The 24,523-nt window shown below is 43.9% G+C and overlaps 1 long non-coding RNA gene across 3 annotated transcripts in view; it reads left to right on the top strand.

Annotated features, from left to right (window-relative positions):
• The window catches only part of LOC105476847 (uncharacterized), a 161,741-nt gene extending 138,939 nt beyond the window's left edge, over positions 1-22,802 (top strand). For 2 of the 3 annotated variants that reach the window (XR_011615684.1, XR_011615686.1), the window contains 2 exons: positions 16,623-16,743; positions 17,367-17,599. This is a non-coding gene — a long non-coding RNA (uncharacterized lncRNA). Of the gene's footprint in view, positions 1-16,622; positions 16,744-17,366; positions 17,600-21,817; positions 21,928-22,534 lie in introns of those variants that run through there. The other variant, XR_011615685.1, reaches the window with a different exon arrangement.
• Positions 22,803-24,523: the final 1,721 nt, after the last annotated feature.

Raw genomic sequence — 24,523 nt, 5'->3', positions numbered from 1 at the left:
TTTTTTTTTTTTTTTTTTTCCTCTGAGACGGAGTCTCACTCTGTCACCCAGACTGGAGTGCAGTGGTATGATTGCGGTTCACTGCAACCTCTGCCTCCCAGGTTCAAGAGATTTTCCTGCCTCAGCCTCCCGAGTAGCTGGGACTACAAGTCCATGCCACCGTTCCTGGCTAATTTTGTGTATTTTTAGTAGAGAAGTGGTTTTGCCAGGTTGACCACGCTGGTCTTCAACTCTGACCTCAGGTGATCTGCCCACCTCAGCCTCACTCCCAAAGTGCTGGGATTACAGGCGTGAGCCACTGCGCCCAACCAAGATACAGCTCTTTCAATCAAGGATCAGCAGAAAGAAAAGAGTAAGACCACTTACTGAGTGCTCTTAGCTTCAATGTGTCAGGAATGGTGAGATGGATCTCATTTAACCTTCATAACAACTCTTTGCAATAGATATTTTCTCCATTTTTCTAGTGAGGAGACCAAGACTCAGACTGGTTAAATAATTTGTACAAGTCGGTGCACAGTGGCTCGCGCCTGTAATCCCAGCACTTTGGGAGGCCAAAGCTGGTGGATTATCTGAGCCCAGAAGTTTGAGATCAGCCTGGGTAACATGGCAAAACCTCATCTTTTCCAAAAAATACAAAAAGTTAGTCTAGCATGGTGGTGTGCGCCTGTGGTCCCAGCTACTCAGGAGGCTGAGGTGGGAGGATGGCTTGAGCCAGGGAGCCCAAGGCTGCAGTGAGCTGAGATCATGCCACTGCCCTCCAGTCTGGGTGACAGAGGGAGACCCTGTCTCAAAAGTAAATAAAAAAATATACATTTGGCATTGCACATCTAAAAGGAAAACTTGACCCCAGGACAGAATGTTTCATCTACTTCCCTGCTTGGACTATAACCAGGAAGACTGCTAGATACACTAAATAATTTTTTCAGAAAGTGACCATGGATAATCCTACTGTTTTGTTAACTGGGAAGGCTATGGACCTGAGGACTGCCCATGGGGGATTTACTGATCAGATCCATGCTCCAATCAAGACCTCTTCTTCTATCAATGACATCTGGGTAAACCTGGATCCAAGAAGCCTGTGAAGACGGTCTTGAAATATTTTTCCTGAGAACCTTGTAATGTCTCAGCCCCACTCCTATCCGTCCAATCACTGTTACCTGCAAGATTGTAGACCGGGCTCACTAGGACACATTCTCACCAGGTGAGAGAAATAAATAGCTATTGAAGCTGAGAGAGGATATTGCTTCTGCACTGCGAGCTCTCCTCCTCTCCTGGCTCTGGGTACCTTTCTGCTGTCCCTCCAATTCTACCTCTCCTTCCACATTTTCTGTGACCCTCTCTCAAGCCAACTGTTTGACGGATCAATAGCTCTGCTCCCTGCAGACTGTTTGCATGTACTTTGGTCATACTATCTTGTTCTGCCCTCTGATATTTATTTACTCCCGCTTTCTGTTGATTAATTGGCCTTTGTCTTATTGCTGCTCAAACCCTTGCATTTCTTGTTGCGGCCTTGTGCTCTCAGACCCTCGGCCTGCTGCCATGTTCAACATAACTACCATCTCTTTCTAGAATTCTAAATAGGCAGATCCAACATATACTACTTGGAACTAGCTTCCCTTAGGGCCTACGACAATCCAAAGCCATTTATTGAGATCAGTAATACTCTAGGACTGTGACTTTCTTTTTATTATTTCAATTTCTTAATATTTATGCCTTTTATTGTGAAATGCAATTTTGGTGTTAAATTTATTTTCTTTTATTTTTTCTTCTTCTTTTTTTTTTTTTTTGAGAAGAAGTTTCGCTCTTGTTGCCCAGGCTAGAGTGTGCAATGGCACGATCTCAGCTCACTACAACCCCCACCTCTCTGGTTCAAGCAATTCTCCTGCCTCAGCCTCCCGAGTAGCTGGGATTACAGGCATGCACCACCATGCCCAGCTCATTTTGTATTTTTAGTAGAGACGGGGTTTCTCTATGTTGGTCAGGCTGTTCTCAAACTCCTGACCTCAGGTGATCTACCTACCTCGGCCTCCCAAAGTGCTGGAATTACAGGCATGAGCCACCGTGCCCAGCCTAATTTGTATTCTTGAATTGCATTCTTCTGTTACGTCAGAATGTGCTTCTTTGCAGTTTGCTATTTATGCTTCTCTTGGCTGACACTCATAAAGAGGGATTCATTTGTGTACTTCTCAGCAAATGCATTCATTTTTTTTTTTTTTTTTAGATCAGCTGGACTCCTTAACACCATTCAGTAACTGGGAAGGTAAATAAGGACTGTTCTTATAACAAAGAGCCCAACAGTAACAGCCAGCATTTATTAAGTCGCTCATATGGGCCAGGTGTTATCTTCACATGATATTACGTGAGCCTCCCAACAACCCTTCAAGACTTGATCCCTATTTTACAGATGAGGAAATTAAACTAAGGCTTAGAAAGGTTAAGTAACTTGCACAAAGTCTCCTAGCTAATAGGTGACAGAAAAATGCAAGACTTTGACTTCATTTTGTTGGTTTCCAAAATGCAGACTTCCACCACTCTTTATTGCTGCTGTTGACTAAGAACTGTTTGCAACATTTTAGAAAGAGAATATCAAATAGCCAGGTAAACATCAAGAAAGAGCATAGAAACAAAGGAATTCTGATTATCCTCTCCTGATAGTATAAAATGAAATAATGATGGCCAAGTAGGGTGGCATCCTAGAGCAACCAGGGTAGGGTGCCTGTTGTCCTTACTGTCCTAGAGGGGTGCCGAGGTATAGAACCAACATATGTGGAAAAACAACAGGATAAGAAACAAAGGATAAAGAAAAACTAAAGCTTGGAGGAATTCCCAACGTGGAAGACATACTAGGGACCTCTTTATAAGATTCCCAAGCTGGCCAGGCGCAATGGCTCATGCCTGTAATCCCAGTACTTTGGGAGGCCGAGGCGGGCGGATCACGAGGTCAGGAGATTGAGACCATCCTGGCTAACATGGTGAAACCCCGTCTCTACTACAAATACAAAATTAGCCAGGCATGGTGGTGCATGCCTGTAGTCCCAGCTACTCGGGAGGCTGAGGCAGGAGAATCGTTTGAACCCTGGAGGAGAAGGTTGCGGTGAGCTGAGATCATGCCATTGTACTCCAGCCTGGGCAACAAGAGCACCACTCTGTCTCAAAAAAAAAAAAAAAAAAAAAAAAAGGCCTGGTGCGGTGGCTCATGTCTGTAATCCCAGCACTTAGGGAGGCCGAGGCAGGCGGATCACGAGGTCAGGAGGTCGAGACCATCCTGGTTAACATGGTGAAACCCCATCTCTACTCAAAATACAAAAAAAAAAAAACCCAAAAAACAAAAAACAAAATTAGCTGTGCATGGTGGCGGAGGCCTGTAGTCCCAGCTACTCAGGAGGCTGAGGCAGGAGAATGGCTTGAACCTGAGAGGCGGAGATTGCAGTAAGCTGAGATCGCCCCACTGCACTCCAGCCTGGGTGTCAGAGCAAGACTCCATCTCAAAAAAAAAAAAGAAGATTGGGTTTGCCAAGTACAATAACACAGTCCAAAAGGGACCAGACTAGAGCAAGGATGGAGTATCAGAGAAGGTATGCAGGGGCTTCAGCAGCAAAGAAATGATCTTGAATTCTGAAGCAATAGGCTTGCTTGGTTCCAGGTGCTGCTGCTGCTGCTGCTGCTGTTGTTGTTTTAAATCCAGGATCCCCACCCTAGTGGGGTGATGGTGACTGAAGGAGAGGGATATAGTTGACCTATAAGGCGTTGGGAGTCATGGGTTGGGGCTGGGATGTCGTTGGCTAAAGTATAAAATTTTTCACCCCAATGGGAGATGCCCAAATCATAGAAGCCAGGGAGCTGAAAAATATTCAAGGAAACAAAATTCTAAAAGCTGGAAGGAGAGTCTGGAGGTAGAATGTGAATGGGGGATGTCACCAAAATAAACAGCCCAGAAAGGAGAGTAGTGGAAACAGTACAGAACTTTGGTCTATAGCAGCTCAGCACTTCTTTTTTTTTTTTTTTTTTTTTTTTTTTTGAGACGGAGTCTCGCTCTGCCGCCCAGGCTGGAGTGCAGTGGCCAGATCTCAGCTCACTGCAAGCTCCGCCTCCCGGGTTCACGCCATTCTCCTGCCTCAGCCTCCCGAGTAGCTGGGACTACAGGCGCCCGCCACCGCGCCCGGCTAGTTTTTTGTATTTTTTAGTAGAGACGGGGTTTCACCATGTTAGCCAGGATGGTCTCGATCTCCCGACCTCGTGATCCGCCCGTCTCGGCCTCCCAAAGTGCTGGGATTACAGGCTTGAGCCACCGCGCCCGGCCAACAGCTCAGCACTTCTACAGCTCTTGCCCATTCCACAGAGGCTAAAAAAAAGCCCTATAGAAAGCCTGTGATTGTTCATTCCCAGGCTCCATTTTCTTCCAAAACCACTCGCTCTGTCCTGATGGTCTCCATTTCCATCCTGTTGTCATGTACCTAGCTTCTGCTGTTCTGCCTAACCTCTTTCACGAAGTAGTTCTCTAAGATACTCTCCTTTTCCTTCTATTCCATCTTCAGACCTGGACAGTGTCCTTCAAATTTGCTGTGGCCCTATGCTCTGCAGCCTGCAAGCTGTCTCATCCAGCCAATCTGGTTAACTCATCTTAGGACACCCTCCAAATCCTTCTCAGAACTAGACCCACAGTGATGTTCCTTCCAGCCCACCTGAGAACCAACAGTTGGAGAGCTGTGTAATGTTGGCTGTGAACCATACCACTGGTCATATCCCACCAAATATCATGATGTCCACTTGTACAGGGGACAGGTATCCATTACAGCAGAAGAATCACACATTGCTAGGTTTTCCCAAATGACAAATGGGAAACAAGAAAATTCATTTACTCAGTCACTAACCTTGGGTATCCTTTATAGCTACATTTTCAGGAGAAAGAAAGGACATTTTTCTTTCTGTCATTCACTTTATTCATGTATATCCATATATAGAAAAGTACATAAATTGCAAGTATACAGCTGGATGAATTTTCGCAAAGTGAATGCACTGATCAGTACCCAGATCAAGAAACACAACATTACTAGCACCCAATCCTCTCATGCCCTCACCCGATTACTACTCCCCATATGATAACCACTATTCTGACTTGTGATAACATTGACTCATTTTGTTCATTTTAGATTTCATATAAATGGAATGTATATTATGCATTCTTTTCTGTGTGGCTTTTTTTTTTGTTGAATATTGTGTTTATAAGATTCATCCAGGTTATGTATAACATAGTTCATTCTTTTCTGTTACTATATAGTCTATTGTATGAATATGCTGTTTTTAATCCATTCTACTGTTGTTGGACATTTGGAGATTCCAGTTTTTAGCTATTATGTATAGTCCTTCTATGAACATTCTTGTGCATGTCTTTTGATGAACATATGTGTGCATTTCTGTTGGGTACATATCTAGGGGCAGAATTGTTGGGTAAAAGTAAATGCATATGTTCAGTTTTAGTAGATACTGCCAAACAGTGTTCCAAAGTTGTTGTAACCAAGGAGTTTTTTTTATACTTCCAAATCTCCTGGAGTCAGAGGAAAGGGGTGCAGAGGTGGGCAGGTAGAAATTTCGCTGGTAGTGCCAGCAAGTACAGTTTAAAAGCAATTCTTGGCCAGGCCTGGTGGCTCACTCCTATAATCTCAGCACTTTCCGAGGCCGAAGTGGGCGGATCACCTGAGGTCAGGAGTTCGAGACTACCCTGACCAACATGGTGAAACCCTGTCTCTACTAAAAATACAAAATTAGCCAGACATGGTGGCACACACCTGTAATCCCAGCTACTCAGGAGGCTGAGGTGGGAGAATTGCTTAAACTTGGGAAGTGGAGGTTGCAATGAGCTGAGATCTCACTATTGCACTCCAGCCTGGACAACAAGATCGAAATTCCATCTCAAAAAAAAAAAAAAAAAAAGGCAACTCTTCTTTCGCCCCTGCCATTGTTTTTTCCAGATAGAGTTTCTTTCCCAATGCCTAGGGCTTGGACACTACATGCTACCCAGGTCCAGTTGGCTGGTGTGATTCTACAATACTAGAACTTAGTATAGAGAACTTCAGCTAGTCAATATGGGATACCAAGTCAGAGGAGCTAGTATAGCTGAAAACTGGGCAAGGATCAAAGTCCAAGAGGCCTGAAGGGAGGTCCAGCAGGTTATGTAGTGAGGGTGACAGGATCAAAAGAGGGAGATGCATAGATCCAGCTGGATTGCAGAGTCACAAAGCCAGGGAAAGGAGCAAAAAGAACAAGCGGGTGAAGAGTGAGTGGAAACAGGTTTGTGGTTCATGACTGGCCTGCACGCACCATCCGGGGGTGGAATGGCAATGGTCAGCCAAGTTTAAAGAAATGAAAAAACAAAACAAAACAAAACAATCTCATCCCACTGAAAACCAAAGCTGAGTAAGTGTTGTCTGGAAACTTCTTTTGAGGATAATTGCAAACTTCTGGGAACTTGAGTGGAGAATGTGGGGGTGGAACAAATATAGTCTTTCGTCAGAGATGTAATGTTTGGGTAACACACGTTTCTCCAGGCCAGGCTAGTATGGCAGTACAATTGGATACTATGGACCATAGCAGCCCTCACAAGGACATCATTAACACCACAGGTACCTTCTGTATCTCTCAAGGATATACGGAGGTAGGGGAAGCCTCTTCTGTACTTCTGAGTGGCTACTTCCTGACTCCTATCACCAGCCACTGCCGGCGTGCAGCCACTGCTCTGCTGAAGTAGAAAGACATGCTTTCCCTCCACCTGTTCTACAATCAAGCCACAAAAAAGACTGACTTTGGGCCCCCTCTCCTTGGGTGCCTCTAACGGTACAGCACTTTCTTTTCTTTTATTTTTTTTGAGGCAGAGTTTCGCTCTTGTTGCCCAGGCTGGACTGCAATGGCATGATCTCAGCTCAGGACAACCCTTGCCTCCCAGGTTCAAGCAATTCTCCTGCCTCAGCCTCCCGAGTAGCTGGGATTTCACCACGCCTGGCTAATTTTTTTTTTTTTTTTTTTTTGTATTTTTAGTAGAGATGGGGTTTCTCCATGTTGGTCAGACTGGTCTTGAACTCCTGACTTCAGGTGATCCACCTGCCTCGGCCTCCCAAAGTGCTGGGATTACAGGTGTGAGCCACTGCGCCTGGCCCTACAGCATTTTCATTTGATTTGGTTTTTTACTTGAACATAAAAACAACTGAGGTAACAATGTGAATGGATTTACAATGTGCCATACTCCAAAGGCATCTCTTCTCATTTTTGCCAGGTAACTCCCCCCACTCGCCCCTGTAATTCCAAATACTTACTATGTAACCTTGAAAAAGTTATGCAATCTCTCTAATATTCAATCTTCTCATGGATACTAGGGTAAGAAAAATATCTACCTTTTGGATTTATTGTGAGGATTAAATAAGACAATGTGTACAGGGTCTAGGAAAGGGGAAACTTTCAGTTTCTTCCTTATCTTCCTCTTGTTCCCCCTCCCCTCCATAAGAGAAGGGGCTAATCTGGTTGGTCAGATTCTAAGACATTAACTGGGCTATATTTCCCAGTGTTCAGCATCACGCAGGATGTGCTTAGGTCTTGCACATGGGTGTGGCTCCCTTTGGGGCTCTTCTTCCTTCTTCCCTATGAGACTGCAGTGACACTCCAACCTAGGCCTGTTCTCAGGCTTAGAGAGAGGGAACAGCTAGGTGGACAGTCATACTGTGAAGGTGCAGCCTGTTTCAGCGGGTGTCCTTTTTTTTTTTTCCTTGAAATGGAGCCTCTGCCCAGGCTGAATTACAGTGTCGTGATCTTGGCTCACTGCAGCCTCCAGGCCTCCCAGGTTCAAGCAATTCTTGTGCCTCAGGCTCCCGAATAGTTGGGATTACAGGCTCCCGCCACCAAGCCCAGCTAATTTTTGTATTTTTAGTAGAGACGGGGTCTCGCCATGTTAGCCAGGCTGGTCTCGAACTCCTGACCTCAGGTGATCTTCCCGCCTTGGCCTTCCAAAGTGTTGGGATTACAGGCGTGAGCCACCATGCGTAGCCTGGTGTCCATTTTGATTAAGCAGGGTTCTGGCTGCCCTGGTGGTGGTGGTTTTTATTTACCTTTTCCACTGTCTCATGTGTGTAGATTTCTCCCTCTAGACCTTGGTGAGGGTGAAGGAGGAGGTAATAGCTATAGTCTAAGGTAGGATTCTGATATGTTTGGGCCTCTTGACCTATTATAATCTAATAGGACTCCAAATCAACCATAACCTTTAACATTATTGACATTAGTAGTGTTTTTGTTATCTATTGCTGCTTAATAAAAACCACTCCAAAATTTAGTGGCTTAAAACAACAATCTTTTTTTTTTTTTTTTTTTTTTTTTTTTTTTTTTTTTTGAGACGGAGTCTTGCTCTGCCGCCCAGGCTGGAGTGCAGTGGCCAGATCTCAGCTCACTGCTCCACCTCCCGGGTTTCCGCCATTCTCCTGCCTCAGCCTCCCGTGTAGCTGGGACTACAGGCGCCCGCCACCATGCCCGGCTAATTTTTTTTTTTTGTATTTTTAGTAGAGATGGGGTTTCACCATGTTAGCTACGGTGGTCTCGATCTCCTGACCTCGTGATCCGCCCGTCTCGGCCTCCCAAAGTGCTGGGATTACAGGCTTGAGCCACCGCGCCCGGCCTTTCTTTTTTTTAATTTCTCATGATTGTGTGGGTTGACTGGTGGGTGCTGTGCTGTTCAGTTCCGCTGGTCCCATTTGGGTATCTCACATAGCTGTAGTCAGATGGCCGTCAGGGCTGGCATCTTCAGTATGGCTTTACTCACGTGTCTGACACTTTATCAGAGACATCTGGAACGCCGGGTTCAGCTGGATGCTGTTAAGGCTAGACCTCCTCTCTCACAGTATACTCCCAGGGAATCTCCTTCTCCATGTCAATTTCTCAAATGGTAGCTCAGGGCTCCTGAAAGTATAAAAGTGGAAGCTGCCGGGCCTTCTTAAGGCTTAAGGCTGGAAGAGGCAACGAGTCACTTCTGCTACATTCTGCCTGGCCCTTATTCAAGAGGAGGTGACTACTTAGGGTGTAAGTGCTAGCAGGAGAGGTTGACTGGGGGCTGCAAGAAATAGTAGTATGTGGCTGGGCGCGGTGGTTCACGCCTATAATCCCACCACTTTGGGAGGCTGAGGCAGGCGGACAACGAGGTCAGGAGATCAAGACCATCCTGGCTAACACGATGAAACCCCGTCTCTACTAAAAATACAAAAAAAATTAGCTGGCCGTAGTGGTGGGTGCCTGTAGTCCCAGCTACTCAGGAGGCTGAGGCAGAAGAATGATATGAACCCAGTAGGTGGAGCTTGCAGTGAGCTGGGATCGCATCACTGCACTCCAGCCTGGGTGACAGAAAGAAACTCCATCTGGAAAAAAAAAAAAAAAAAAGTAGTATCAGTTTTATCTGTAGCTCCTAGGTTTAGTAAACGTATGCCAGAAATTTCCTCTCTTACATCTTTGTGTACAGGGCTAGTCATATACCTTAACTGTAAATGTCACTGTCTTTTGTTAATGGTTTAATTTATAATCATGCAAATAAAGCCTCTGTAGACCTATCTGCTCAAATTTGACTTGATATAGTTGTGGAGAGGATGAAATCAAATAATCTATTAGAAGACACCAAGAAACCAATTAAAAAAATCATCTATGTAAATTGCTTAGCACTATGGGCCAGTAAATGTTCAATAATGGTATTTATTATTATTTTATTATTACCAGAGTCCCCAGGGTATGGTGCTGGCTATGGTAAAAATGTAATAAGATGTCTCTGAGAAGTCATAGTTCCCCAGGGCACTTGATGATTAAAATAAGAAAGTAGGTGGAATTGTTTCATTTTATTTTGCTTTTGAGATGGAGTCTCGCTCTGTTGCCCAGGCTGAAGTACAGTGGTACAATCTTGGCTCACTGCAACCTCCACTTCCCAGGTTCAAGTGATTCTCCTGCCCCAGCCTCCGGAGTTGCCAGGATTACAGGCGCCCACCACCACACCCGGCTAATTTTTTTATTTTTAGTAGAGATGGAAGGTTTCATCATGTTGGCCAGGCTGGTCTCAAACTCCTGACCTCAAGTGATCCGCCTGTCTCAGCCTCTCAAAGTGCTGGGATTACAGGCATGAGCCACCGCGCCTGGCCTTTTGTTTGTTTGTTTGTTTGTTTTTGAGACAGAGTCTTGCTCTGTTGCCCAGACTGGAGTGCAGTGGCATGATCTCAGCTCACTGCGACCTTTGCCTCCCGGGTTCAAGTGATTCTCCTGCATCAGGCTATGGAATAGCTGGGATTATGGGCACACGCCACCACACCAGGCTAATTTTTGTATTTTTAGTAGAGATGGGATTTCACCATGTTGGCCAGGCTGGTCTCGAACTCCTGACCTCGTGATCCACCTGCCTCGGCCTCCCAAAGTGCTAGGATTACAAGCTTAAGCCACCATGCCCGGCCAGCAGGTGGAATTGTTAACCTGAGACAGTGGAGACTGAACAGGTTATCAGCTGCCTACACATAAGATGAAAAGGTAATCAATGAGTGCAGTGCAGGAAGGGTCAAAACAAGAATAACAAGAAGAAGAAGAAATAGAAATAGTCGGCCGGGCACAGTGGCTCACGCCTGTAATCTCAGTACTTTGGGAGGCCGAGGAGGGCGGATCACCTGAGGTCGGGAGTTCGAGACCAGTCTGACCAACATGGAGAAACCCTGTCTCTACTAAAAATACAAAATTAGTCAGGCGTGGTGGCACATGCCTGTAATCCCAGCTACTCGGGAGGCTGAGGCAGGAGACTGGCTTCAACCCGGAAGGTGGAAGTTGTGATGAGCCGAGATCACACCATTGTACTCCAGCCTGGGCAACAAGAGCAAAACTCCGTCTAAAAACAAACAAACAAACAAAATCCTTGTCTAATTCTAGAATTGATACTTTGCATACACCATACTGCCTCTGTGTTCAAATCATAGATGGAAAGTGCAGTCCTTTATCTTTGGAATAATCTCATAGCGGGGAATTATATAAAGGTTGAGTTTCTTCCTATGAGAAGAATACATCTTTTTGTTAATTAAAATGTAACATTGATTTTGGTCATATACTTTTACTAATTTATTCCACATTGAAAGATAAAAGTTTTGAATGGATGCAGCCTGGGCTTTTTACGGAAAACAAAAGTTATTAAATATTTACATTGTTTTCATGCTTTAAAAAAAAAAAAAGTCTTCTGGCCAGGGGGCTCATGCCTGTAATCCTAGCACTTTGGGAGGCCAAGGCGGCTGGATCACATGAGGTCAGGTGTTTGAGACTAGCCTGGCCATCATGGTGAAACCCTGTCTTTACTAAAAATACAAAACTTAGCCAGGTGTGGTGGCACGTGCCTGTAGTCTCAGCTACTCGGGAAGCTAAGGGAGGAGAATTGCTTGAGCCCGGGAGGCAGAGGTTGCAGTGAGCCAAGATCATGCCATAGAACTCTAGCCTGGGTGACAAAGCAAGACTCTGTCTCAAAAAAAAAAAAAAAATTAAAAAGACATCTTCTAAAATCAAGCATGTGGAATATTACACATACCTATCCCAGAAAAAAAAATACAGATGAATTTATTAACAGTGAGTAGAAGAATGCCAAAACTAATATCACACACTGCTTTTCTCCATTCATGCTGTATTTTCAGCCTTTGGACCAGTCCTTGTTCTTGAGAGATTTGTGACTTGCTTATTTTTTGCAACAGGAAAGTCGTACATTTTTCAAACGATAGAGAGCCAGATGATTGGCTGAAATTGCACTGAAATTTAAAAAAATCTGACCAGATACTGTGACGTTTTCAGTATGATGTACTTGATTTGGCTACCCAAGATGTATCTATTTTGTAAGTTGCTTTATTGAGGAAAAGAGTATCAGGAAAGGAACCTAGAAAGGTAAAAAACAAAAACAAAAACAAAAACTGCAAAGTAACCTAGAATGACCTTTATATCATAGTATTCCCCTTCCACATTGTATCAGGGCTGATTTGTATGACAAATAGATTACTGCAGAAGTGACAGTGTGGGACTTCTGAGGCTAAATAATAAAGGCAACTGTAACTTCTGCCTTGGCGTCTTGGATCCCCTTCTCTGGAGAAAGCCAGTTTCCATGCACACAAGGACCCCTGGAGATAGACCCACGTGAAAAGAAAATGAAGCCTCCTGCCAATAGCCAGCACCAACTTGCCATTTGTACGAGCAAGCCCTCTTGGAAGCAGATCTGCTAGCCTGACTCAAGCCTTCAGATGACTGCAATTACAGCCAACATCTGAATGAATCAGATGAGAAATTCTAACTTAGAACTGTCCAGCCACAGAAACTATGAGATAGACATGTTTATTGTTGTGACCTGGTGCGGTAGCTCACGCCTGTAATCCCAGCACTTTGGGAGGCCGAGATGGGCAGATGACTTGAGGCCAGGAGTTCAAGACCAGCCTGGCCAACATGGCAAAACCCCATCTCTAATAAAAATTTTTTAAAAAATTAGCTGGGTGTGGTGGTACGTGCCTGTAGTCCCAGCTAGGGAGGCTGAGGCATGAAAATTGCTTGAACCTGGGAGATGGAAGTTGCAGTGAGCTGAGATAGTGCCACTGCACTCTATCCTGGGCGACAGAGTGAGACTCTGTCTAAAAAAAAAATAAAAAAATAAAAAAATAAAGTTTTTTGTTGTTTGAGCCACAAATCTTTGATATAATTTGTTTCTCAGCAATAAATAAGTCATATATGTGCTGCCATGTACATGTTAGTTTTCAGAAAGGATGTTTGTTCTTTTCCTAATCACTAGCTAATTCTTTCCCTGACATATACTTCCATCTTCCTTTCTTATCACCAATTATTTTGAAAAGAATTCCTTCATCTTTTAATTCCACTGACAATGCTGTGTTTTAGGGAGTATGTTGAAACATTTTATCTCTCAAGGGTCTCCCCATTTTTTTTTCAGTTTCTTCTACCATACTGAAAACATAATGCAAACAATATGAGGCTTCTAAAGTTTGGGCCAAGGCTCTTCAGCCCTGTTGAATCAAAGATAAAGGCAGAAGAAAAAGAGAGGTTCAAAACGTAATTCTCAGCTGGACATGGTGGCATGTACCTGTAGTTCCAGCTACTTGGGAAGTTGACACAGGGGGATCATTTGAGCCTAGAAGTTTGAGGCTGTAGTGCACAATGATAACCCCTGGGAATAGCCATTCCACTCAAGACCAGGCAATACCATGAGACTCTGACTCAAAAAAAAAAGTAATTTTCCTTTTGTATTGAGTAGTTGAATATATAAAAGAAAAATAAAGTGTATTACTGTGGTTAAATAATTTAGCTCAACAATTCTATCTTTTAACCTAGCAGGAGGCAACCTTCATTGACTCTTCAATGCCTATAGGATCAAGTCTAAACACCTTACTCTGTATGGTTCAGTATCTACCCCCCACCCTTTTTTATTTGTTTGTTTGAGACAGAGTTTTACTCTTGTTGGCCAGGCTGGAGTGCAATGGTGCGATCTCAGCTCATTGCAACTTCCGGGTTCAAGTGATTCTCCTGCCTCAGTCTCCCGAGTAGCTGGAATTACAGGCATGCGCCACCATGTCTGGCTAATTTTGTATTTTTAGTAGAGACAGGGTTTCTCCATGTTGGTCAGGCTTGTTCTCAAACTTCCAACCTCAGGTGATCCACCCACCTCAGCCTCCCAAAGTGCTGGGATTACAGGCGTGAGCCACCGCACCAGGCCTCTACCCTCTTTTCATCATATTTTGTACTCTTTTCCTTCACATGCTTATTGTTTCAGTCAAACTGAACTATGATTCTAATTTATGCCTTTTGCATGCTAGCTATTAGTTACATGTTAAAAAAACAAAAGAGGACCGTGACCAAAACAGTATGGGAAATGCTGCATGTTATAGATTCCTCTGGGAGATTTACAGTACACATTAAAAGCTCTAAGAAGTTCTTTTGTAAGAAATCTTTAACTTTGTTCAGCTCAATAATACTTAGTTGACTATTATATAAGTCAGAATCCAGGAAACAGTACCTATGCCAAGGAGTTTAATACAAGGAATATAGTAATGAGAGAAACGAGTTTAAAATGTGGGGGAGGAATTCAGAGGGCACATAGAGGGATGGTGGGACAACCTGGAGATGAGCAACATGAGGGAGATGCTGCAAGGAGTAAGGGAAGAGGGATTGTTACTCAGGTGTGCTACAGATTTTTCTCACAGATTCTCCAGTCCCAGGTAAGCCTTGAGATAACTGCAGCCCTAGGTGACAATTTGACTGCAACCTTATGAGAAACTTTGAGCCAGAACTGATGCAGGACAGCAAGCCCTAGTATTGGGGCTTAGCCTGGCAGGGTACTTTGCTTGACACAGGAAAGAATTCAAGGGTTGGCCAGTGGTGTTAGCAACATTTTTTGAAGCAGCAGTGTAGAGCAGCAACAGAGGCACACAATGGCAGCTCAGAGGTAGTTCTGTAGTCACATTTATATCCACTTTTAATTACATGCAAATTAAAGGGTGGTTTATGCAGAAATTTCTAGGAAGACGGCTGCCACTTCCAGTCACCAGGTCATCATGCCATGGAAAAGAGTATAACCTCCGGTTGTTGCTATGGCAATGGTAAACTAATATGGCACACTGCTGGGCATGTCTTATGGAAAGCTGCTTTTCCCTTCTCCCTCCTCTTTTTATTTTTAAAATGTATTTAATTTATTTAATTTTTAATTTTTTTCTTGAGACGGGGGTCTCAGTCTGTCACCCAGGCTGGAGTGTAATGGCAGGATCTCAGCTCACTGCAGCCTCAACCTCCTGGGCTCAAGCAATCCTCCCACCTCAGCCTACCTAGTAGCTGAGACCACAGACTTGCGCCACCACACCTGGCTAAGGTTTTTTTGTATTTTTTGTAGAGACAGGTTTCGCCACGTTGCCCAGGCTGGTTTCCTGAACTCAAATGGTTTACCCACCTTCGCCTCCCAAAGCGCTAGGACTACAGACAGTTATGAGCCACCGCACCAGCCAACCTCCTCCCTTTAAGGTAGTCCTCAATCTGGTCCGGTGTCCGAGTTTCCAACTCTGGAGTTAAGGCCTGCCTCCTACCTCAGAACCACTGAGCTAATCCAAGTCCCCGATTCCCAGTTCTCAGAAATTGTGTGAGATAATAAGTATTTGCTGTTTTATTTTATTTTTATTTATTTATTTATTTATTTTTTTTTTGAGACAGAGTCTTGCTCTGTCACCCAGGCTGGAGTGCAGTGGCCTGATCTCCGCTCACTGCAAGCTCCGCCTCCCAGGTTCACGCCATTCTCCTGCCTCAGCCTCCCGAGTAGCTGGGACTACAGGCGCCCGCCACCTCGCCCGGCTAGTTTTTTGTGTTTTTTAGTAGAGACGGGGTTTCACTGTGTTAGCCAGGATGGTCTCGATCTCCTGACCTCTCGATCTCCTGACCTCGTGATCCGCCCGTCTCGGCCTCCCAAAGTGCTGGGATTAGAGGCGTGAGCCACCGCGCCCGGCCAGTATTTGCTGTTTTAAACTGCTGAATTTCAGAGTAACCTGTTACACAGAAATATAGATAACTAATACAGATTTTTGTACCTGGAAGTAGGGTTTTGCTGGAACAAAATTCTGAAATGTGAAAGTGACTTTGGAACTAGGCAGTGGGCTTTGAGCAGAATATTAGTCAAAGTCTAAAGTACCTCACAGAAGCTATTAATAGAAACATCATGATCTTTGAAATGGCTGCAGGTGAAGGCTTGCAAGAAAATGAGGTAACATTGACCAGTGCTGTGGCTCATGCCCATAATCCCAGCACTTTGGGAGGCCATGGGGGAGTGGATTTCTTGAGCCCAGGAGTTTGAGACCAGCCTGGGCTACACGGCAAAACCCCCTCTCAATGGAAAAAAAAAATACAAAAAAATTAGCCAGGCACACTTGTAATACCAGCTACTCAGGAGGCTGAAGTGCGTGGGTTGCTTGAGCCTGGGAGATCGAGACCAGCCTGGCCAACATGGTGAAACCCCACCTCTATTTTAAAAAATATAAAAATTAGCCAGACATGGTGGTGCATGCCTGTAATTCCAGCTACTGAGGAGGGTGAGGAATGAGAATTGCTTGAACCCAGGAGGTGGAGGTTGCAGTGAGCCAAAATTGTGACACTGCACTCCAGCCTGGGCGACAAAGACTCTGTCTCAAAAATAAATAAACAAACAAAAATAAAATCTCAAGAAGATTTAAGGTTGTGCCTCAGAGTACTATTCATTCAGACAAAAAGTTCTGAAAGAGATGAAAGGCGTGCCTCCCATGCTGTATTCTCTCAGTAAGATGACAAAACTGCTAGGAAGCTTAAGGGCATCTTATCAGAAGCTCAGGGTGGAGTAGAGCTTACCTGAAAGAGATTTGTGAGTACAACTTTTGTCTAATGAAGTGAACCCCAGTATGATTCACAGACCTACAAAATTGGTGGTGGGGTGGTATTTCAGAATTAAAATCGGCCAGTTACTCCGTGGCACCTGCCATTTCCCCCACTTTTTGAACAGGAATAACTAAGCCTTTATCCTGCTACACCTGTCTCATCATTGTACCCTGGATATATGGAGAGGAAGATAAATTGTCTCTTTGGTGTCACAGGTGGAGAGGAACTGTGCTCAAGGAGCTCTGCTTAAGGAGTTTTACCCAAGGAGCCTCATCTGCACCTGGACTTCAAGCTGATGCTATAAAGGATGGAGACTTTTGGTGACTCTGGGAAGAAGTGAGTATATTTTTGCATGTGGGAGCAACAAATCATTGGGGACAGAGGGTGGACTGTGGTAGCTACCCTCCAAGATAGCTCCCTATTATTATTATTATTATTTTTTTTTTTTTGAGACAAGGTCTCACTCTGTCACCCGCCCAGATTGGAGTGTAGTGGTGTGATCTCGGCTCACCACAACCTCTGCCTCCCAGGCTCAAGCAATACCCCTACTTCGGCCTCCAGAGTAGCTGGGATTATAGGCATGCACCACTACTGCCCAGCTAATGTTTGTATTTTTAGGAGAGACGGGGTTTCACCATTTTTGTATTTTTAGTAGAGATAGGGTTTCACCATGTTGGCCAGGCTGGTCTTGAACTCCTGACCTCAAATGATCCACCCTCCTCGGCCTCCCAAAGTGCTGGGATTACAGGCACGAGCCAGCACGCCTGGCCAGCTCCCAATTATTTGTGCCTCCTGGTATTCACAGCCTAGTGTAGCCCCTGCACACTCTGTATCACAGTTGGTCTGTGACCGATAGCATGTGGCAGAAGTGATGGTATATGACTTCTGAGATTAGGTTACAAAAGTACTGCAGCTTCCATCTTGGTCTTGGACTCTCTCTCTCTCCCCCTTCTTCCTAGTGGAGAAGCAAGCTGCCTTGTTGTATGCAGCTCTGAGGAGAAGCCCACCTGGCAGAAGGAAACTGTTTCCTGGCCACAACCGTGTGAGTGAGCTTGGAAGTGAGTGCCTCAGCCCTACGTTAGCCTCGAGATGCCTGCAGCCCCAGCCCACATCTTGACTGAAACCTCATGAGAAACCCTGAGCCAGAACCACCAGCTAAGTCACTGGCAGGTTACTAAATCTCAGGAACTGTGTGAGATAAAATGCTTGTTGTTTTAAGCTGTGATGTTCAGAGATAATTTATTACATGACAACAGATAACAAACATACCATAGCCCAGGAGCCAGGACTGCCCAACAGAGTTGGGACTGTGGAGAGAAGAACTGTTCATTTGAAGTTAGCGCCATAAAGATACAGCCAATACTGAAGCACAGGGAGAGGGAAAATCCTAGCTTCCTCATGGCCACTCATTTGCCACCCTTGCTTCCATTGGCCAAACCAAACCACAAGGAAATTGATAAGGGAGCCTGAGAAATGTCATTTGCAAGGAGCAGCCTCTAGATACAGTAAGCCTGGACAACATGGTGAGACCTTGTCTATACAAAACATTTAAAAAATTAAGTGGGCATGGTGGTGCACACCTGTGGTCCCAGCTATTCAGGAGGCTGAGGTAGGAGGATTGCTTGAGCCCAGAAGGTCAAGGCTGCAGTGAGCCATGTTTGCACCACTGTACTCTAGACTGCACTCCAGCGTGGGTGACAGAATGAGACCCTATCTTAAAAAAAAAAAAAAAAAAAAAAAAAGCTCAGGCATGGTGGCTCACACTTGTAATCCCAGCACTTTAGGGGGCTGAGGCAGGCAGATCACTTGAGATCAAGAGTTCAAAACCAGCCTGGGCAACGTGGTGAAACCTTGTCTCTACTAAAAATACAAAAATTCAAAAATTAGCCGGGCATGGTGCTGGGCACCTGTAATCCCAGCTACTTGGGAGGCTGAGGCATAAGAATCGCTTGAACCCAGGAGGCAGAGGTTGCAGTGAGCCGAGATCATGCCACTGAACTCCAGCCTAGGTGACAGAGCAGGACTCTGCTTCAAAAAAAAAAAAAAAAAAAAAAAGAGGCAAATTAACAGCATAGCCAAGAACCTTTTGCATGGAATTCCTAGTAACTTTCTTCAAAACCTTGTCCTCAAACTCCAGTTTGGGAAACACTAGCCTAAATTGCTCTTTCCCACATCTCTGCAAGTTCAAATCTATTCATCAATTTGTATCTATTTAAAATGCAAAGTTTTTTTCTACTAACCTTTTCCTCCTTGTGACTTGGGGTGGCCCCCTCTTCTTTCAGTTCCACAACATTTGATCTATATCAATTTTTGGCATTTTCAAATAAAGTAGTTATTTATTTCATATCTTATCATCTGAGAATTAAAAATCTTCTTGAGGGTCAGATCTATTTCTGATGCATTGTTGCATATTGCTCAATCATCACAGTACCTAGCATAGAACCTTGCACATAGTAAACATAAATATTATTAAGTGAATGAACGAAGGAATGTCAAAACCAGTGGTAGAAATGTTATAAAACTCTAGTACTTTTGTTTATATTACTATTTATTTATTTAGAGATGGAGTCTTGCTCTGTCACCCAGGCTGAAGTGCTGTGGCGCAATCTTGGCTCACTGCAGCCTCCACCTCCCCGGTTCCAACAATTCTCATGCCTCAGCCTCCCGAGTAGCTGGGATTACAAGTGTGTGCCACCATGCCTGGCTAATTTTTTGTATTTTTAGTAGAGATGGGGTTTCAGCACGTTGCCCAGGCTGGTCTCAAACTCCTGAGCTCAGGCAAATCTGCCCGCCTCAGCCTTTCAAAGGGCTAGAATTATAGGCGTGAGCCACTGTGCCCGGCCTGTTTATATTACCATTATATCCCTTTTAAACTCTTGGTTGAGTCAAGAGACTCTAGAATAATCTTTCTATTTTCTTGGCTGGTCACATCTTTTGAACTCCTTTGAACCTTTTCTTGGGGGAAGAGAACAGTAAAATTACAAATCAGTTTGTATCTGGGCAGGAATAATTATCCTGTGAGACCAAAGTTCTGCCTGGAACTTTTTAGCCGGAGGAGCAGGTTCAAAGAACTGCACTTGTCTCCTATTTCAGCTTTGGCCGCTCTTAGAAAAATCATCTGCTCGGTAAGAAAGTAATACTCAGCCTTTTGCAAAAGTGATTTCTTCTACTTCCATACCTTCCTTGTTGAAAACAAATCTTAGCTCATCACTCTCACGTTTAGAGTCTTTCAGTGGTTTCCAACCCGGGCAATATACCGAGACCTCATCTCTACTAAAAATTTTTAAATTGACCAGGCATGGTGGCTCACGCCTGTAATGCCAACACTCTGGGAGGCCAAGGCAGGTGGATCACCTGAGGTAGGGAGTTCAAGACCAGCCTGACCAAAATGGCGAAACCCTTCTCTACTAAAAATGCAAAAATTAGCCGGGCATGGTGGTGGGTGCCTGTAATCCCAGCTACTTGGGAGGCTGAGACAAGAGAATTGCTTGAACCCGAGAGGCGGAGGTTGCAGTGGGCTGAGACTCCATCTAAAAAAAAAAAAAATTTTTAAAATTAAGCTCAGGAGTTCAAGACCAGCCTGGGCAACACAGTGAGACCCCATCTCATTTTATTTTAAATTATTTTTTAAAAAAAGAAAAGAAAAAAAAATTTAGTGAGCTGGGCATCGTGGCACTTGCCTGTAATCCCAGCTACTCAGGAGACTGAGGTGGTAGGATTGCTTGAGCCCAGGAGACTGAGGCTGCAGTGAGCTATGATCGCACCAGCCTGGGCAACAGAGAGAGACTTTGTCTTAAAAAAAAAAAAAAAAGAAAAGAAAAGAAAAAGAAAACAGAAAAGTTGTTTTTCTCTCTGGATAAAATCCAAATTCTTCATGATTTGTTCCTGGGGTTACTCCACCAGCCAAATCATTTCCTACCAACACCAAGCTGTTCAGTCCTCCTCATCTTCCTTCTATGCCTGTCCTTCTTCTCCCCTCTCAATCTTTTCCTGGCTCAACCCAAGTCATCCTTCAAGACTTGGTTTCAACTGTTTTCCCTAAGAAGTTTCTCTAGAGCTTCTCTTGGTAGATTAGGTTCCTTAGCATACTTTACAGATCTCTTTGACCTCGGGCCAAAGAGGCAGGTTGCTCTCTAAGCCTCAGTATCTCAAGCTAGAAAATCGCAATAATATGGTACTTACATCAGAACCTGTGGCAAAGATACTTAACACTGTGTCTGACATATATTGTCACATATTAGGTGTTAAATCATAGCAATTACTTAAGCCAATCTCTTCCTCGTGTTTGAGAAAATAGATCCGGAGAGGTCAAATGACTGGCTCAAGTAGGAGAAAGATGGGGGAGGGGACTTTCTGATTTGCATATGGTTTACAAACCTAATTTCAAAGTAAGAAAATTAGGAGACGTTGACTTTAATATTAAAATGAAACAATTAAAATGAAATGAAACTTGAGGTTGAGGGTGGATGCTACACTACTGAGAAAAATGGCAAGTCAGCAACTTTTGAGACAACTCAGGATATTTGATGCTTAGAATTGAAACGTTTTCTTAAGTGTCTCAACCTGCTGATTTCTTTTAGGTCTGTTTATTTCTATATTCAATGAAGTAGTGTCTGCCCATTCACGAAATAAAATGGTTTGTAACTTCTTAGCCTTTTTTTTCTATTGAATTAAGTACAACATTAAACCGTTAAAATGACCTTAAGAAAATCAATATTGTCCCCAGGCTCAAGACCACTCACTCTACAGCTTAATTGGTCCTTGGCTTTCAGCTTTTGACTCTAGACTTGTACTCTCCAACACAGTAGTCACTAGTTGCAAATGGCTAACAGGCACTTGAAATCTGCTAGGTAAAACTGAAATGTGCTATAAATGCAAATAAGTGTGGATTTTGAAGGTTTGGTTAAAAAAAGGAATGCAAACTATCTCAACAATTTTTATATTGATTGCATGTAAAATGATAATGATTCTGACATACTGAGATAAATGAAATATGTACTTCACATTAATTTTTACTTTTTTTTTTTGAGACAAAGTCTTACTTTGTCACCCAGGTTGAAGTGCAGTGGCATGATCTCGGCCCACTGCAACCTCCGCCTCCCAGGTTCTAGCGATTCTCCTGCCTTAGCCTCCCGAGTAGCTGGGACTACAGACCTGCGCCACCACACCCAGATAATTTTTGTATTTTCAGTAGAGACGGGGTTTCATCATGTTGGCCAGGCTGGTCTTGAACTCCTGACCTCGTGATCTGCCTGCCTCGGCCTCCCAAAGTGCTGGGATTACAGGCATGAGCCACCGCACCAGGCTCTAATTTTTACTTCTTTAACAAGGCTACTGAAAAATTTCAGTAAGAGCTACTTATTTAGCTCTCATTGTATCTTTTTTTAAAATTTATTTTTTATTTCAACAGGTTTTAGCTCTCATTGCATTTCTATTGGACAGTGCTGCTTTAGACCTTGCAGATTTTTCAGAATCACATATGGATCATCAGGTGCCTTTTCCTGGACTTGTCTGTCTCAGGTGATGTAACTTTGTCACCTTCCTGGAGGCCAAGTGGTAGTTTGTAAGCCAGTGCTTCTACCGGCTCATTCAGAATGGAGCCCCTACAAGATGGAAGGGGTTACAAAACAGTTTTAAATGCAGATCATTGAGTGAATCCGTATTTCAAAGAGTAGAAGACAATTGGTGATTATTGACCCAGATAATTGATCCAAAGTGGCCTCTAAAATTAACCTTAAAATTCCTGATTGGCTCCTATTTTACTTGGATTATCTCTTTTAATCATTGCAACAACTCTTATTATATATTATTTATACATAGGATATTGCAATCATTGCAACGACTCATATATTATTATAACAACAAGCTATTATTACATACACATTCTACAAAGGGGTAAATTGAAGTTAGGGAGCTAGCAAGCAAGGAGTTCTACTTGTTTGCTTGCTTTTTGAGACAGGGTCTCACTCTGTTACCCAGGCTGGAGTGCCATGGTGCAATCTTAACTCACTGTAATCTCCATCTCCTAGGCTTAATCAATCTCCCCACCTCTACCTCCCAAGTAGCTGAGACTACAGGCACATGTCACCATGCCCGGCTAATTTTTGTATTTTTTTTTTTTTTGCAGTGGGGGGTTTCATCATGCTGCCCAGATTGGTCTCAAACTCCTGGGTTCAAGCAATCTGCCTGCCTCAGCCTCCCAAAGTGCTGGGATTACAGGCATGAGCCACCGTGCTGGGCCAAGTATGGAGTTTTGACCCCAGTTGGTCTAACTGTTCAAGTGCCATTATAAGCAAGATTATGAACTGCTTGTGTATGCTCTATTTTGTCAACACATGACCTGACACATACTAGATGGTTAAAAAATGTGTGTAGTTAATTGGTCATATAGTATGATCTCAACCATGTAGGAAAAAAGATATATATAGGAAGAGTCAATACATCAAATGTTAAAAAGTGATTATGAATGGTGATGATATGGACTTTTTTGGGTAATGTACATTTAAAATTTTCATCTTTATGCTTTTATGTATCTGCCAAACTTTTGACAATGTGTAATGTTTTTATTTATTTATTTATAGAGTCTCACCTTGTCACCCAGGCTGAAGTGTAGTGGCGTGATCTCGGCTTACTGCTACCTCCGCCCCCTGGGTTCAAGCAATTATCCTGCCTCAGCCTCCCAAGTAGCTGGGATTACAGGCATGTGCCACCACTCCTGACTAATTTTTGTATTTTTAGTAGAGACGGGGTTTCTCCATGTTGGTCAGGTTGGTCTTGAACTCCTGACCTCAGGTGATCCTCCTGCTTCGACTTCCCAAAGTGCTGGGATTACAGGCGTGACCCAGCGCGCCCAGCCGACAACGTGTGTGTAATGTTTTTATTTATTTCCATTACTTTTTAAAAATCCCATATAACTCCTGCCCCCACACATACACAGTCTCCCTCATTATCAACATACCCCACCAGGATGATATACCCAAAGTCCGTATTTCCATTATTCTTTTTTTTTTTTTTTTTTTTTGAGACGGAGTCTCGCTCTGTCGCCCAGGCTGGAGTGCAGTGGCCGGGTCTCAGCTCACTGCAAGCTCCGCCTCCCGAGTTCACGCCATTTTCCTGCCTCAGCCTCCTGAGTAGGTGGGACTACAGGTGTCTGCCTTTTTGTGTTTTTAGTAGAGACGGGCTTTCACCATGTTAGCCAGGATGGTCTCAATCTCCTGACCTCGTGATCCGCCCGCCTTGGCCTTCCAAAGTACTGGGATTACAGGCGTAAGCCACTGCGCCCTGCCTCCATTACTCTTTAAATCACACAAAATGTCATTTTCACAGAATGTAAGTGGTTACTTTCTGTATGTTCTTTGTGGGCTGAAAATATTTATTTCTTCTCTTTCCCTTCTCCCCATGATTCCATTCCCCTCACAACTGGAATCCCCGCTATTCTACTCTGCTTCTCCATTCTCTCAGTCCTGTCTTTCTCTCTCTCCTGCTCCCTTCTGCGATCCTCAGACTTTTTCTTCTGGGTCTTCCTCCCTTCTTCGCTTCTGTCTCCTTGTCTCCCTCTTCTTTTTGAAAAGATTGACATTCAAACAGAAAGGTCAATCAAATGTTACCTCCTACCTGGTAGGTTCCAGGTAGATTCTACCTGCCACTGGAATCCTGAGGATGGTGCTCAAGTCAGGGGGTGGGGGCAACGGGAGGGCAAGACTTCTAAGGAGAATGGAGACCCCTTTAGATGTGAGGTCGAGGAGGGTATTTCAGCCTGAGGAAAGCAGTGGAATAAAGATCTGAGGAGTCTCTCAGGGAAAGGGAAATGGGCAGAGGAGCGCTTACCTCATTGGATCTGGGGATTGCTGTCTGCTGGTGCTGGAACTCAGTTATAAAGGATACCAACCTTAGTTGATTTGAGTTCCTAGATTGAATTAGTCCTGGTTGTATAATTGACTTTGATATGTGGACTTTGGGTTCGAATTAGGTTTAATAAGATTTAACTGCTTCAAAGGGCTTTATAAGAATTCATTTTATCCTTCAAATCTGATTTCAAAAGCTACCTACTTTATGACAACTTCCCTAACTTTGATGCTCTTCTTCTAGTGCACTTATTATGCCATAGTAGGTACAT

This window comes from Macaca nemestrina, chromosome 17 (genome assembly GCF_043159975.1).
Source record: "Macaca nemestrina isolate mMacNem1 chromosome 17, mMacNem.hap1, whole genome shotgun sequence".
NCBI classification, from domain to species: domain Eukaryota; kingdom Metazoa; phylum Chordata; class Mammalia; order Primates; family Cercopithecidae; genus Macaca; species Macaca nemestrina.
The sequence above is the reverse complement of the archived record's forward strand: the minus strand, read 5'-3'. Positions and strand labels throughout refer to the sequence as shown.